Below are 13,133 nucleotides of genomic sequence, written 5' to 3' on the forward strand. Positions count from 1 at the left end.
TCTGTAAGAATGACTTCATCCTCACAGTATTTTCTTAGCTTGTCCAAATGTTCTGCAGCAAACTTTAAATGTGCTTCATCATCCTTTTCTTTTGCAGTGGAGTCTTGTGCAGTGAGTGTCCATAGAGACTATTGTAGTGGAGCACATTTTTTAGATGTTTTCATGGGAAAATGGTACTTGCTAGTTTCAGGTTTTTCTTAAAGATTCCTTTTTTTTCTAGATAATTCATTTTAAAGTGTTTTTCAACATCTAGAATTGGGCTCGTGATACTTTATTTTTAGGTTTTTATTGTTCCAATAACCTTAATTTAAAAAATTTGTTATTAAACTCCATTTCTCATCTGCCTCAGGGTCATCCTGTCAGGGCTGCTTCATCTCTCTGTGTTTTGCACAACTCTGTCACCAGATTGTTTTTCTTGATCTAAACTAAGATGCAAATGTGTAGCTCTAAGTCGTGGCTACAAATAGACATTCCATTGACTCATGTCAAGATGAGGCCTATGTTTAGGTTTAATGTTGAAATCAGATTTATTGCTCTCTGGTTGTGTGATACATTGGTAATGAAAAACCCTTTTAAAGGCTATCAGTTGGGAATTAACCAGCTGATATTAACTTGTACTGTTGGGAGCAGGATTCCTTTCTAAATACTGACAGATTTAATTTGGTTTCTTGGCTTTCTATTCTAACTTATTTTCTTCATGTTTTCAATGCTTATTCCCTGTTATTCCACTTAATTTCACATAATTTTTGGGCTAATTTGTTTTAATTTATTTACATGTGTTGGTTACTTGAGTTTGTTACAGTTGAGCTTCATGGTTTTACTTTAAACACGAAAGAGAAATCTATGGTACCAGCTGCTAAAACCGAGCAGATTACGTAAATTCCTGTTACGCAATCTGCTGCAGTCCTGAAATTCTAAAAAGGGGAACACACAAATTCCTATGTTGTGGTTCATTTTGTTTCAATCAGGACAAAATGAATGCTAGGTCTGGTGATGAAGGTCATGATAGCCATTTCCTGAAATGGTTGCAATAAAAATAGTCTGCCCACACATGCTGGAACTTCTCTTTTCTTTTTTGTAAGCAACAATGCAGCTGCAAAATACAATATGTTCCTTGAAAATGGTTGCTGACTATGGGTGATCTGAATCAATTACTCCTATGTTTATGGGATATTTTGATAATGTGTTTGTAAACATGTCTTTTTATTATAAGACCTGACCTAGAAGATACATGCTTTGTGGAACGTAGAAATGTTCAGCAAACTAAACACTACCAATGACAAGCTCAGTTAAACCTACGCCTACAGACACTGCCATCTGTTTATGTATCTAGAAATGTTTGCTAGTCAAAATATTGTCTTCCGGTAATGGTGGGGAAAAGAGAACTGGGCTAAAATGTTTCATATCCAGCTGATGCCTGAGCAGGGGTGGCCTATAAAGTCCCAGAGTAAATTCGGCAGATTTAATAGCTTATTTGGAAAGCTTTTATAATGTGGTTGTGGCTTACTGAAGTGGCATGAAGCTCATAACAAAAAGCCAACTGAAAGGTTGACTTTTTGTTTTAGCACATCTGATTTATTTCCTTTGTGGACAGTAAAAAAGGAAACAGTTACTCATAGCTGCAAAATTTTTGTTTCAAAATCAAAGGCCTTCAGTTAGTCTCATTTAGAATCAGGTAAGTTTTCCTGATATTAACATTTAAGTCAGTTCTAGCAAATGTGTAATAGCTTGAAATGAATATAGCTTCTGAAGAAGACAGTGATCTTTTTTATCTAAAGGGCAAGATTTGTAAATTTAATAAAATAATTAAAATGTAAATATCAATGTCATATTAGTCTCCATCATGCCATTTCTTTGAGGCTTCTTTACCTTTACCAAGAGTTTTGTGAATAGTTTCTAACTTTGGATTTTAGGAAATGTGTGAAATGTTTCATATTCCTGTATCACTGAATTTCTAAGCAGCTAAATATAACCTGGGTTTCATAATCAGTGATATAACCTTCAACAAACTAATCTGAGAAGTAAATTAATGCAAATTTACTTAGACTGCACATTATTGGGGACAGTGGTCATTAGTGGAGATGTTTGAAAAAAACCCATCATCAAACAGATGCTGTTCCAACAAAGATCAAATCTTATCAATTAGTGATGTTCTTTACATCACCTGCATGTCTTTCTATTAAAGCTAAAGGTCAAAGGGTCATTTTGCCTTCACTGCTTTGCTGAAACACGCACACACACAAAGTGCACACACATACACACACAGTTTACATGTTTCTTATTATTTCAGCTGAGGAAGTCACTTTCACAATTCCTCTTTCCTGTTGAAATCACTGGAAGTATCTCAAGTATAAAGCTACTTAGTTAAAGCCTAGAGGCAATTCTCAGTTAACCCAATTATCTCCTATTACACATGAGCAGAAATGTGTTGCTGGATTTATTTTATTTGTGGAAAACAAAATATGACAAACTGCTCCAACAATTTTTTATTTCTTTATTTTTGTTAATGTTACTGTTGCCATAGCAACAGACACCGACTGCTAGCTGTAATCTGTGGGAGGCACAAGGTCCAACGGAACATTTGACTAGCAGTGTCTTTGGAGGTGGGGAATGGGGTTTTCTTGGTTTATTTCCAGCGTTCTGTTGCCTTGTCTTAGTGGTCCAAGAACAAATATTACAACTTTGAGAGCCAGAGAAGATATTTTGTACTGAATCTACTATCATAATACACGTCCACAAAATTATTTGTTTAACACTTTCAGAGAGGCAAAGAATTTGCTTCACGTTTTTGTTTGAAAACACACGTTACATCCCATTCAAATATTTTAGTCCAGTTTAAAAAGTCAGAATGTTTCAGCTCAGAGCTCAAAATAACTCCAAGTCCTGATCTTCACTGACCTTTTCTCAAGTCTGTAACAGAGGGGAGATGAGAAAAAACAGAAGTGGATTATGATATAAACCTTTACAAACAGTATATCATAGTAATGCAATGACTAAATGTGAAATATACATTACTCATATCGTGAACTATAGCACAAAGGAGAATGTTTTGCTCTGTTTTAGTTTATTTATCCCGAAAAGACTCAGCGCTGTTTTATTGGAATTGACAGTAAGGCCTAGATCAGATTTAACTGTTTGTTCGCACTTCTCTGGCTCAAAAGATTGTATTAATCTTATTCTCTGTGTTGTAGAAAACCATTTATTGTTTTTGGCATATAAAGCTGCAGCGCATGCGCTGGTCAGTTTATAAAGAAGTAATAAATTATCCGACCGACGAATTGGGTTGAAGGAGGCCGCACTGCTGGAGCGGCGGAGTTTTATTTCAAACTTTTTAAATGTTAAATATATAGTTATATTTTCACGCAACAATTAATTTGCTGTCCTATTCTTTGAAATAAAGTAAGTTATAAAGACACACGGCCTGGGGAGCGCAGCGGATTTAGATTTTCTATGAATCTGTTTTTGATACAATCTGCACATGGAGGTTTTTGACCAAAAATATCTCACCAGTAAAAGTCCAGATCACTTTACGGAGGAATGTTGATAATCACCACATTTAAAGAGGCTAGAATAAAAATCGGTGCTGCCACAGCAATCAAACAGGCCTCCCAGTTATTGTGGCATTACAAGCGCCTTAATATTATACGGTTATGTATTTTATTTCACAATTGTGGTCATTGTCTATTCGAGCCATAGTTGTCGTGGTTTGCATTTAAGTAAAAGTAAAAAAAAAAAAAAAAACAACTGTTTGCACGGTAACATCACATTTTTTGGTGTGGTGTTACATTTTGTCCTCCAACAAAAATAATATCAACATAACCGCTCGATTTGGTAACTTTTCACAGAGTAGCTAATGCGTTTGCTCTGCTCATTTCGGAGCTAGAACCGGAGAAAACATCACAATAATCAAAGTTTTTGGTCATTTCGAACCTTCGCAGTAGAAAAGGGGCTGACTGCCACAAGACGTCTCCGGTTATGCGTCGATTTGCGCCCTCCAGAGCGAGTTTCGTACCTACTTTGTAGATATTTGTTTATGTCATCGGTTGTCAGTCACCTCAAAGGCCACGAAAGAAAAGATACAAAAGCCTAATTTTGTTTTGATCAGGTTGCATAATGTCTCATGTCAACTGACTCGGGGAAGAGAACCAGAACCAATGGACTTATTTCGCACAAAGTAATTACATAATAGGCTAGAATAGTGTGATGTGACACTTCCCTAGATATATCAACTCAAAAGGTACAAAATGCTAAATACAAGCTATGCATTTGTGACAACCATAGGGTTAGCTGTCACTGTGGTATTTTCAATTTTATAACGGGGGTTCTGTTTTCTTTTTTTAAATCTTTCATTTTAAAAGATTCAATTTCATATTTTTGTTGCAACAACCTCATTTGGGGGCAACGACCTCACATATGCCAAGGACTGAACATATACTTAAACAAAATCTGTATAAAAAACAGTATAAGGAACAGGACAACAGACCAGAAGTAAGCCTGCTCCAGCCCCGTGGTATTTCATTGACAAACAGTGGCTGATGCAGGTGTGAAGTCCAGGTGCGCTGGTTCTTTCTGGCAGCAGTTTGAAAAGGCCTCACCCACACCGAACTGGAAAAACAATTTTTGTCTGAGGATGAGTATTTGCATGCAGGTTGATGAAAATTCAACAGGAGAAAACTCAAACTTTATATCTGAGGGAGTGATGAGGTGATGTAGCAGTCCTGCTTTTCACAGAAACTAAACAATTTCTGATATAACGATGAGTGAATATCATTTCCGACAACCTCCGATTAAATAATTTTAATGCAGTTTATACCTAGTAGTCAATAGTTAATTTGAAACTCCTTCCCAGTGCTATCAGTTTATGCTCTGACTCTTCTCAGCATTACATCAAACAAGTATGATCAATTTCTTCCTGACACATTCCTTATCCATGTTGCACATCTTCATAAAAAGAAAGGATTACCTGTATGAAATCATGCATCTCTTTGCCAAAAATACATGTTTTAGCAGTTAAGCTGATGAGCACAGGCTGTAGCCTAGCAAAGAAAAAAACAATTCTAACTATAGTCTCCAGCTAGTTAACACCACTTGGAAGTAATTATGAACCACTGTATTTGAACCCCTTTTCTGGTCTCTAAATTAGCCCAACAGAGTAGAAAAGCATCAAGTTTTGACCTGACTTTGATAAACCCGTTAATCTGCTTTCTCATTGTTCAGTTATGCACATCTGTCTCGCCCAAATCATGCTCATACAAACTGATTCAAATGAACACAATTACAACACTGTTAGGAATTAGCCATATATTACTCATAATCTACAAATACTGGAGAGAAAAAAAACCCTCCAGAACAACAACAAACAAACCACTTATAAGAGCCTGGCCTGAGTTTCTCAAAGCTGCCATAGACTGGCTGGAACAAAGGTGATACTGTACATCTGAAACAAGTTGTGAGCAGAGCAATATCCTGTTTAAATATATTTTAACAACGGGCATGTTCCACTCCAAATGTATTAGAAAAAGTATTTTTTTTTTTTATGAATTGCATTTCACGCAGTTCATTCTACATTCAGTAGCTTCTTTTCCTTTCGTGACTGGTGTGAGCAGCAGAGATGATTTGTATTTCAACGTCAACAAGTCATTTCAAAAGTGCAAATAAGTTTTAGCTAACAGAATGAGTGTGTGAAAAATCTTTTGTGGTTTTACTTTCATATCAGCATCTTTCCACATTCAGCATTCGGCCGCGGCCCCTCTGGACCCAAAACCCTCTCCATGATGTGTCCTTAATTAGCAAGTTAGCTAAAAAATGAATCTTTCAAAGCAGTATTATTTCAAAAATAATAACACAAAGTTTGGTTGAGGATCTGAATTTTTACATGTGGTGGTGCCTCGTTTTCCAGTGCATTAGCCTTTATTTGTGACCTTTTAAAAATGTTTTAATGTAAACAGAGACATTTTTAAAAATCGCCTGCATTGAGAATGAATAAATCCAGTAAATGCCATATTTATATATTTTATTTATTTGTTTTTACAGAGACAACTCTTTAATTTAACTGAAATACTTTGTTTTATGACATGTATTTTTCCTATTTATTCTTTATTACATTTGACTACCTTATCTGTAACATTGACAAACTGTTCTTTTGCCACCTACTTTGGGTTGTGAAAAAGGAAAAGAGATTAAAAAAATATAAGATCAATTTATGTAAATGAATTTGAAAATTGTTTCAGACATCCATCTTTCTTGCAAACTGTTAAACCAATAGGTTTAATGCTTAAGGTAACTATTATGTTGATACCTTATATCAATAGCACCAAAAAAGTAGGAAGAAATGCTTGCAAATTGTAATGGTATTAAAAATTGAAAAAGTAATTACATTTTAGAAAAATCTACTGGAAAAAAAGAAAGGTTTTATGCTGGCCTGTAGAGCAGTTCTGCCAAACTTATTCAGCCTATTCCAACCCAGCAAAAGCAACACTTTCTCAATTTGTCCACTAGCTGAGGCATTACAAAGAGAGTCGGTGAGTGAGGCCATTGTTCATGAAAAATAAACCCTCCAAACACAAATGATTCAAAATTTCGCCAGGCTTTGAGGAAGACATGCCCCATAACTCTCCACACAGTGTTGATAAACTTCAAGCACCTCCTTTTCCTTTTGTAATCTGCATGGGTCCTGCCTTCAGTGCTGACGACTGTAAAAGATGGTCAAGTCTTCTTCCATACCAAGCTGTGATGATCAAAGAGCTGAACTGGAAACAGATGCCGTGTTATCCGTCTTAAATCATCGATTTGTGTAAAATTACTCTGAATGGGCATGGATTTTAAATAACTGTACTTTCGGGTCAGAATAATGGAATTTTACATTGACTTTTATTTGTTGTTACAGCAGATTTTCTCTTCAGCCACACACACACATACACATACACAAACACACACACACACACACACACACACACACACACATGCACAGAAGTGTTTCCAAATTAACCTTACCTGAAAAGGTATTTCCCCCTTGAATAATTTATAGGTTTTTATTGTAGAGTTTTATTGCTGATGGGAGGAAGGACTTTCTAAATTGTCTAAAATGTATGTAACTCAATGTAATATATATATATGTGTGTGTGTGTATATATATAAATATATATATACACACACACACACACCTGTATTACTGTATTAATATATATATATATATATATATATATATACTTGTAAATAAATCAGTTGTCTAGAATGCATGTAATTCAATTCAGTGCTGTGTTGTGTGTGTGCAATATAGCATGACATTGAATTACACTCATTTTAGACAAGTACCAGTAATTTATTTACAAATTCCAACTCTGACTTTAAGGACATGTGAGCTAGAAATGAGAAATGAGTAATGAGACTTGAACCGTAACACATACAGTATCTTCGTGGTCAATATGTTATTTTACACTTGAATTCATATCAAAGAGTATAAAAAGGCCTAAGGCAAAATGAATGACTGGGCAACGCCGCACTGATCCCAGCCAAAATATGATGTAATTAACTGTCACTTCCCGCTCATTTTCAAAATCAATAGAATAGAGCCTGTCTCTTACTGTATTCGCGCATCTTCCTGTAAGGTCGTCAGTTTAGGACGGAAATAACGCTCAATCATAGAAAGATTTCCTTTCATTTCCAGAAATAACTCCTTCAGGTCGCAGCTGATGCTGTCACATCTTCATCCGACAGAATATATATTAAATAATAAGGCTTTTAGTTAGAAGATCCCCGCTGACAATGCCCTCATTGATGAAATTAAGTTCAAGAGGATGCATATGAAGTGCGCCTTTCAGTTAGGCTTTAAATACAAATGAGATGCTTAGACGCTTTGTTTGAACTTACCAAAATGAGCTCAGATGACCTGATTGGACAGAACAAATCTAAATAGGCGGTGCCATAACTGAAAACTGGAAAAAGAAACCATCTTGTTGTAACAACGTGACTATGTGGATTTCAGGAAATGGAGGATTTAGTCCAGAGAACACAGCTCACTGCGGCATGTGGATATTAAGTCTCCTCAGCCTCTTTTTCATCAAATGCTATAAAAAAGCAAAATATTTGTAGTGACGTTAGAGATCAACGTTTCCGTTTCATATCCCAGTGTCTCCCTCTGGTGGCCAGATGTGCTATTACCTTATTCCATGTTATATTAATGAACATATCTTTCAACCTATACTTAAATATTTTATTCAAAGGATTCAAATACATCTCTTCTACACAGAATTGGGTTTTTTTTGTTTTGTTTTTTTAGCAAATTTGTCTAGTGGGCTTCTGTTGGTGCAGACAACCCTATTTTATGTATTTCAGAGTGTGATGTTTTAGTTTGTTTTTTCCCATTGATTCAGGTGAATAATTGAGAACAAACTCCCTGAAGATTCAGTTAAAAATAGACTGTGCATTGTACCCAGTCCAAACTTTGTCAAATTACCTTTCACTGCATTTACAGCTACTGTATTGAGTTACACGCCTTTTAGACAATATCTGGGGTATGTTTGTATGTCTAGAGACTACATTTTTTGCCTATTCCTCATTGCAAAATAGCTCACGCTTCTTCAGATTGGATGAAGAGTCTTCTCAAGCAGAAAATTTCAAATTTTGCCACAGATGCTCTTTTGGATTTAGGTCTGGAGTTTAACTGGGTCATCCTAATACTTAAATATGCTTTGATCATTGTAGCTCTGGCTGTATGTTTAGGGTCGTGGAAGGTGAACATCTGCCTCAGTCTCAAGTCTTTGCATCCTATGAAAGATTTTCTTCCAGGATCGTCATGCATGTAGCTCAATCCATCTTACCATGGACTCTGAGCAGATTCCCTGTCCCGGTGGAAGAAAAGCTTTCCATATCTTTACATGAAGGGATGGCCTGTGTTCAGGGTGATGTGCAATGTTAGTTTTCTACTCCACATAGAGTATTTATTGTTGTATTTATTGTTGGCCACAAAGTTCTGTTTTGGTCCCGTCTGACCAGAGCAGTGAGATGAGACTGCTTGGAAACATATTCTTCCACATGTTTGTTGTGTCCCCTATTTTGCCTGTGACAAACTCCAAACACAACTTCCTATGGCTTTCTTTCAACAACTGCTTTCTTCTTGCCATTCTTCTATAAAGGCAAGTTATGTGCACCAGAAATAGTCACTTACAATGCCATGAAAAAGTATATTTCATGGTAGTTTTTTCTTTGTTTCCTACTTCAGTGTTTTAGACCATCAAGAAAATTTCAAGAAGATCATTGAAAGATAACCTGAGTAAATAGAAAAAAAATGTTTTCAATACCAATAATACCAACCAATAACAAACAGTGTTTCCAAAATAACCTCACTTGAAAAAGTAATTGCCCCCTGAATGTAATAACTTGTTGTGCACCACTTCACTTAACAGCAACAACTGCCATCAAGCATCTGTGACAACAGGCAATAAACCTTTACATCAAGGTTCTGGCCCACTCCGCTTTGCAGAATTGTTTTAATTCCGCCACATTTAAGTATTGTCAAGCATGATCAGCCTATTTAAAATAAAGTCACAGGATCTCAAATGGATTAAAATCCGAAGTTTGATTAGGCCATTTCAAAAAACATAATTTAGTTTTTTTGTACCATTCACAAGTTTAATTTGTCAGGGAGCTGGGTGTTGCGCCTATATGGTGTTTATCTTTTTCCTGAAGCTGCAGGTTCACATGGTGGATGTAGCTGTGTTTTGTGGAGTCTTGCGCAATTGCTTCTAATCAGGTGTGTCAGGGGAGCTGTAAATACTGTATGTAGTAGACCGGTCACTCCTGGAAAGGTGCAGCAAGGTTCTATGTTTTCGCTATTTGTGGTCAATGGCTCTCATTGTGTTTGACTGAAGTTCCCAATCCTTAGAAGCAACTTTTTCCAGGCTGATATTATGTCAATGACTTTGTTTCTCATATGTTCTTAATATGTGTTGTTTTTTCACTTCATGTTGTAAGGGAGGTTCTGTTTAAGTAAATTCTTGTTTCTACGGGTCTGGTAGACCTCTGCTTCTGAGGTGTACCTCAGAGATTCATTCTTGTTCCTCTTTTGTTCACTCATTATTTGCTCCCACTGGGTGCTGTTTTTAAAAGTATTGCATACCATTTCACTTATATGCTGATGACTGTCAAGTCAATTTCTCTTTAAAACATAATGGTTTTGTTCAGCCTCTCCTTGAATGTCTCTGTGACATCAAGTAATGGATGGTGCTTTGATTTTCAGTAAATCCCTTCTATGACTTCTCCTGTCTGGCCCCGCATGAAAAAAAATCCAGCATCACTAACTTAGGTGTGAAAATGGACCCCAGCCTAAAACTTGGCTCACATGTCACCACTGTGGTTAAAGCATCTTTCTTTCAGTTAAGGCATCTGTCAAAAATTAAACCCATCCTGTCTGGACACCACCTAGACAGTAATTCATGCTTTTCTTACCTCACGCCTGGATTATTGTAACACTTTTAATTGTAATTAGCCAGGTCTACCTCTTACCCCTACAACTGGTACAAAATGCTGCTGTACAATTTTAAACTGGCACAAGCAAATGAGAAAAGATCTTTGGTTGATCAATGGAGAGGGCACAGGCAGCTTGAATAAAAGTCCACTCATGCCATTTGTCCTGCCATTCTTCAACACTACAACAGTAGGGTCAATGTGTTAGAGGTATTTCAATTCAATTCAATTCAATTCAATTCAATTCAAAGATACTTTATTGATCCCCGAGGGGAAATTAGAATTCCAGTACAACCCATCCAAACATACATCATGACACAAGACAAGGGGGGACGGGTCACCGAGGCTTTGCTGCCCACTCACAGGCGCTGCCCTTGTTAGATGAGAAAAGAGACCACATTAGGAAAGTAGAGGAAAAAAATCATATTTCACACTTTATCCTTAGCAGGATTCAGTTTGAGATTGCAAAAAACCTCAGCACAAAGAAGCAACAAGAAGACAAAACAACATCATGCCGGGAACGGTGAAGGTGGTGTGAGGGGTGCATATGTTTATCTTGAGCATGTGTGTGTGCGAGTGAGTGTGTGCAAGTAAGTCCATGAAGCACTGTCACAGAGGCCATTGTCCTTGATGGTTCGTTGGAATGTTCATCAACCGGCCACAAAGTTCTGAGCAGGTCCACAGATGTCCTCAGGGAAGGGAGGGGGCAGAGGGAGCAGAGCGTCATGTTTAGATAACATCCAGGAGAAGTTGAACATAGCCAGCCATCAAGGCCGTGCAGGGGAGCCAGATTCAGAAAAACAATAATTATTTGGGTTAGGCTGACTCTTAATTTTCCGTCAGCCTTGAGAGTCTCGCTGGTGCTTCTCAAAGGCGAATCCAAACAGCCAAATTCCTGGTCTTTCGCCAGATCCGAGCAAACAACTTTCTCCAAGATTTATCCCATTTCACCCCTGAGTCCAGGAACCGCAACCTGCCTGCGATCCTGTGTAAGGATCACATCCAGTCTGCGATTCAGCTCACGTAACATCTCAGTCTGAGTGCTGATCGCCCTGAAGATCCCATCATACATGCCAGGCAGCCTTACAATGGCTAGAACATCTGCTGACATTCTCCACATTTCTCGATATGCCAGGTAACCGCTGACTCCAAAAAGCAGAAATCCTGATATCAAACATCCATTTATATACACATCTTCCACATCCTCGACTGACATTATCGACAAACACACAATCCTCCACTTCTGCCAGGAGTCCATTGTGTATCCAGAGAAAAACGTCCAGCCCAGACAAGTTGGGCTCTCCTTCACCCTGTCTTCTCCTCGAGAAAATTTGATCAATTGCATTGAGAGACCAGCCGACCAAATCCATAACTAAGAATTTGGAAGATATGCAAGAAGAGGCTCCAAAGACAAGACACAGAGCTGAAGCAGGGCAGATATGGGAGGGGGTGGGAGACAGAGAAAAAGCGTCCTCCTCCAGCGAGAGCAGAAAGTAAGTTTGTTTATAGAATTAGCGTTTTTACAAATGTTAGTGGATCATAGAAATATTATTAGTTAGTGGACAAAAGTCACGATTCAGTAAGGGAGGACAGAAGCTAATAAAGACGAGCCCTCAGACTTTCCTACAAGTTCTTTGCCTGAGGGTGAAATGAAAAGAAGGGCAAATGTTCACTCCACTGAGTCTAATAAAATGCTCAGCGTAAAATGGTATCAGGCAAAGCCATCTTGCTCTGCAGTAGTTGAAGTGGTGTAAACCAGGCTTACATCCAGCAGCTACAGAAGGAATATCTAGTATATTGACACCTTTCTGAGCAGGCTTACTTTTAGTAAATCTTTATCTTACATAGGTGTATTATATGCATAATTTTCTGTCTGTGTGAATCCAAGCACTTAGCACATATATTTTGTTTTATATCAGTTGAAAAACTATGTAAAGCTTTTTCATCTTTGGCAACAAACATCAATGTTTTTATTGTTATTTTATATAATAGACACACTGAGGCACATTGTATGGATTGTATGGAGCTATAAATACAGAGATTGGGCAAAAACCTTGCAAAGGTTTCAAATATTTAAGACTCGCACGTAGGTTCACCCAGGATAACAACATTACACACACAGCCATAGCTACAATGCTGTGGTTCAGATCAAAGCACGTTCATGTGTTCGAATGTTCCAGTCAAAGTTTAGACCTAAACCCAATGAATCTATGGCAAGACAAAATTGATGTTCACAGATGTTCTCCATCTAATAGGACAGAGGTTGAGCTATTTTGCAAAGAAGAATGGACAAAATTTCAGCCTCAATACAGATGCCTAAAAAGACTTGTAGCAGCAGTTACAGCAAAGCTAAAGTTATACAAGGTATTAACTCAAAGGGGCTGAATGCATTCAGAATTCTTTAAACCACGCATCCTTGTTCTTCCACATTACAATTATGCACCAACATGCATTGATGTATCATACACAATCCCAAAAAAATACATTGAAGTTTGGAGTTTATAAATCAGCAGAAGGTAAAAAGGTCCAAGGGGTATGAACACTTTTACAAAGCACTGTCCACCACAAATGACAAGCATGAGACATAACCAACTGCAAATTTCTTGACAGCCCATATTCACCATAAAATAAATGGTTTCATTTTTTGTGATGTGTCAGTTGTGACTGAG

General features: G+C 37.3%; 1 long non-coding RNA gene across 2 annotated transcripts; it reads right to left on the minus strand.

Moving 5' to 3' along the window:
* Positions 1-2,480: 2,480 nt before the first annotated feature.
* Positions 2,481-7,911, minus strand: LOC124874354. 2 transcript variants are annotated; one of them, XR_007039778.1, is made up of 4 exons: positions 7,584-7,911; positions 6,644-6,749; positions 4,484-4,605; positions 2,481-2,910 (listed from the first exon to the last, which is right to left on the minus strand). It is a non-coding gene; the product is annotated as an uncharacterized LOC124874354 (long non-coding RNA). The 2 variants fall into 2 exon arrangements; XR_007039779.1 differs by lacking the exon at positions 6,644-6,749.
* Between the last annotated feature and the right edge of the window lie 5,222 nt (positions 7,912-13,133).

This window comes from Girardinichthys multiradiatus, chromosome 9, assembly GCF_021462225.1.
Source record: "Girardinichthys multiradiatus isolate DD_20200921_A chromosome 9, DD_fGirMul_XY1, whole genome shotgun sequence".
Classification (NCBI taxonomy): domain Eukaryota; kingdom Metazoa; phylum Chordata; class Actinopteri; order Cyprinodontiformes; family Goodeidae; genus Girardinichthys; species Girardinichthys multiradiatus.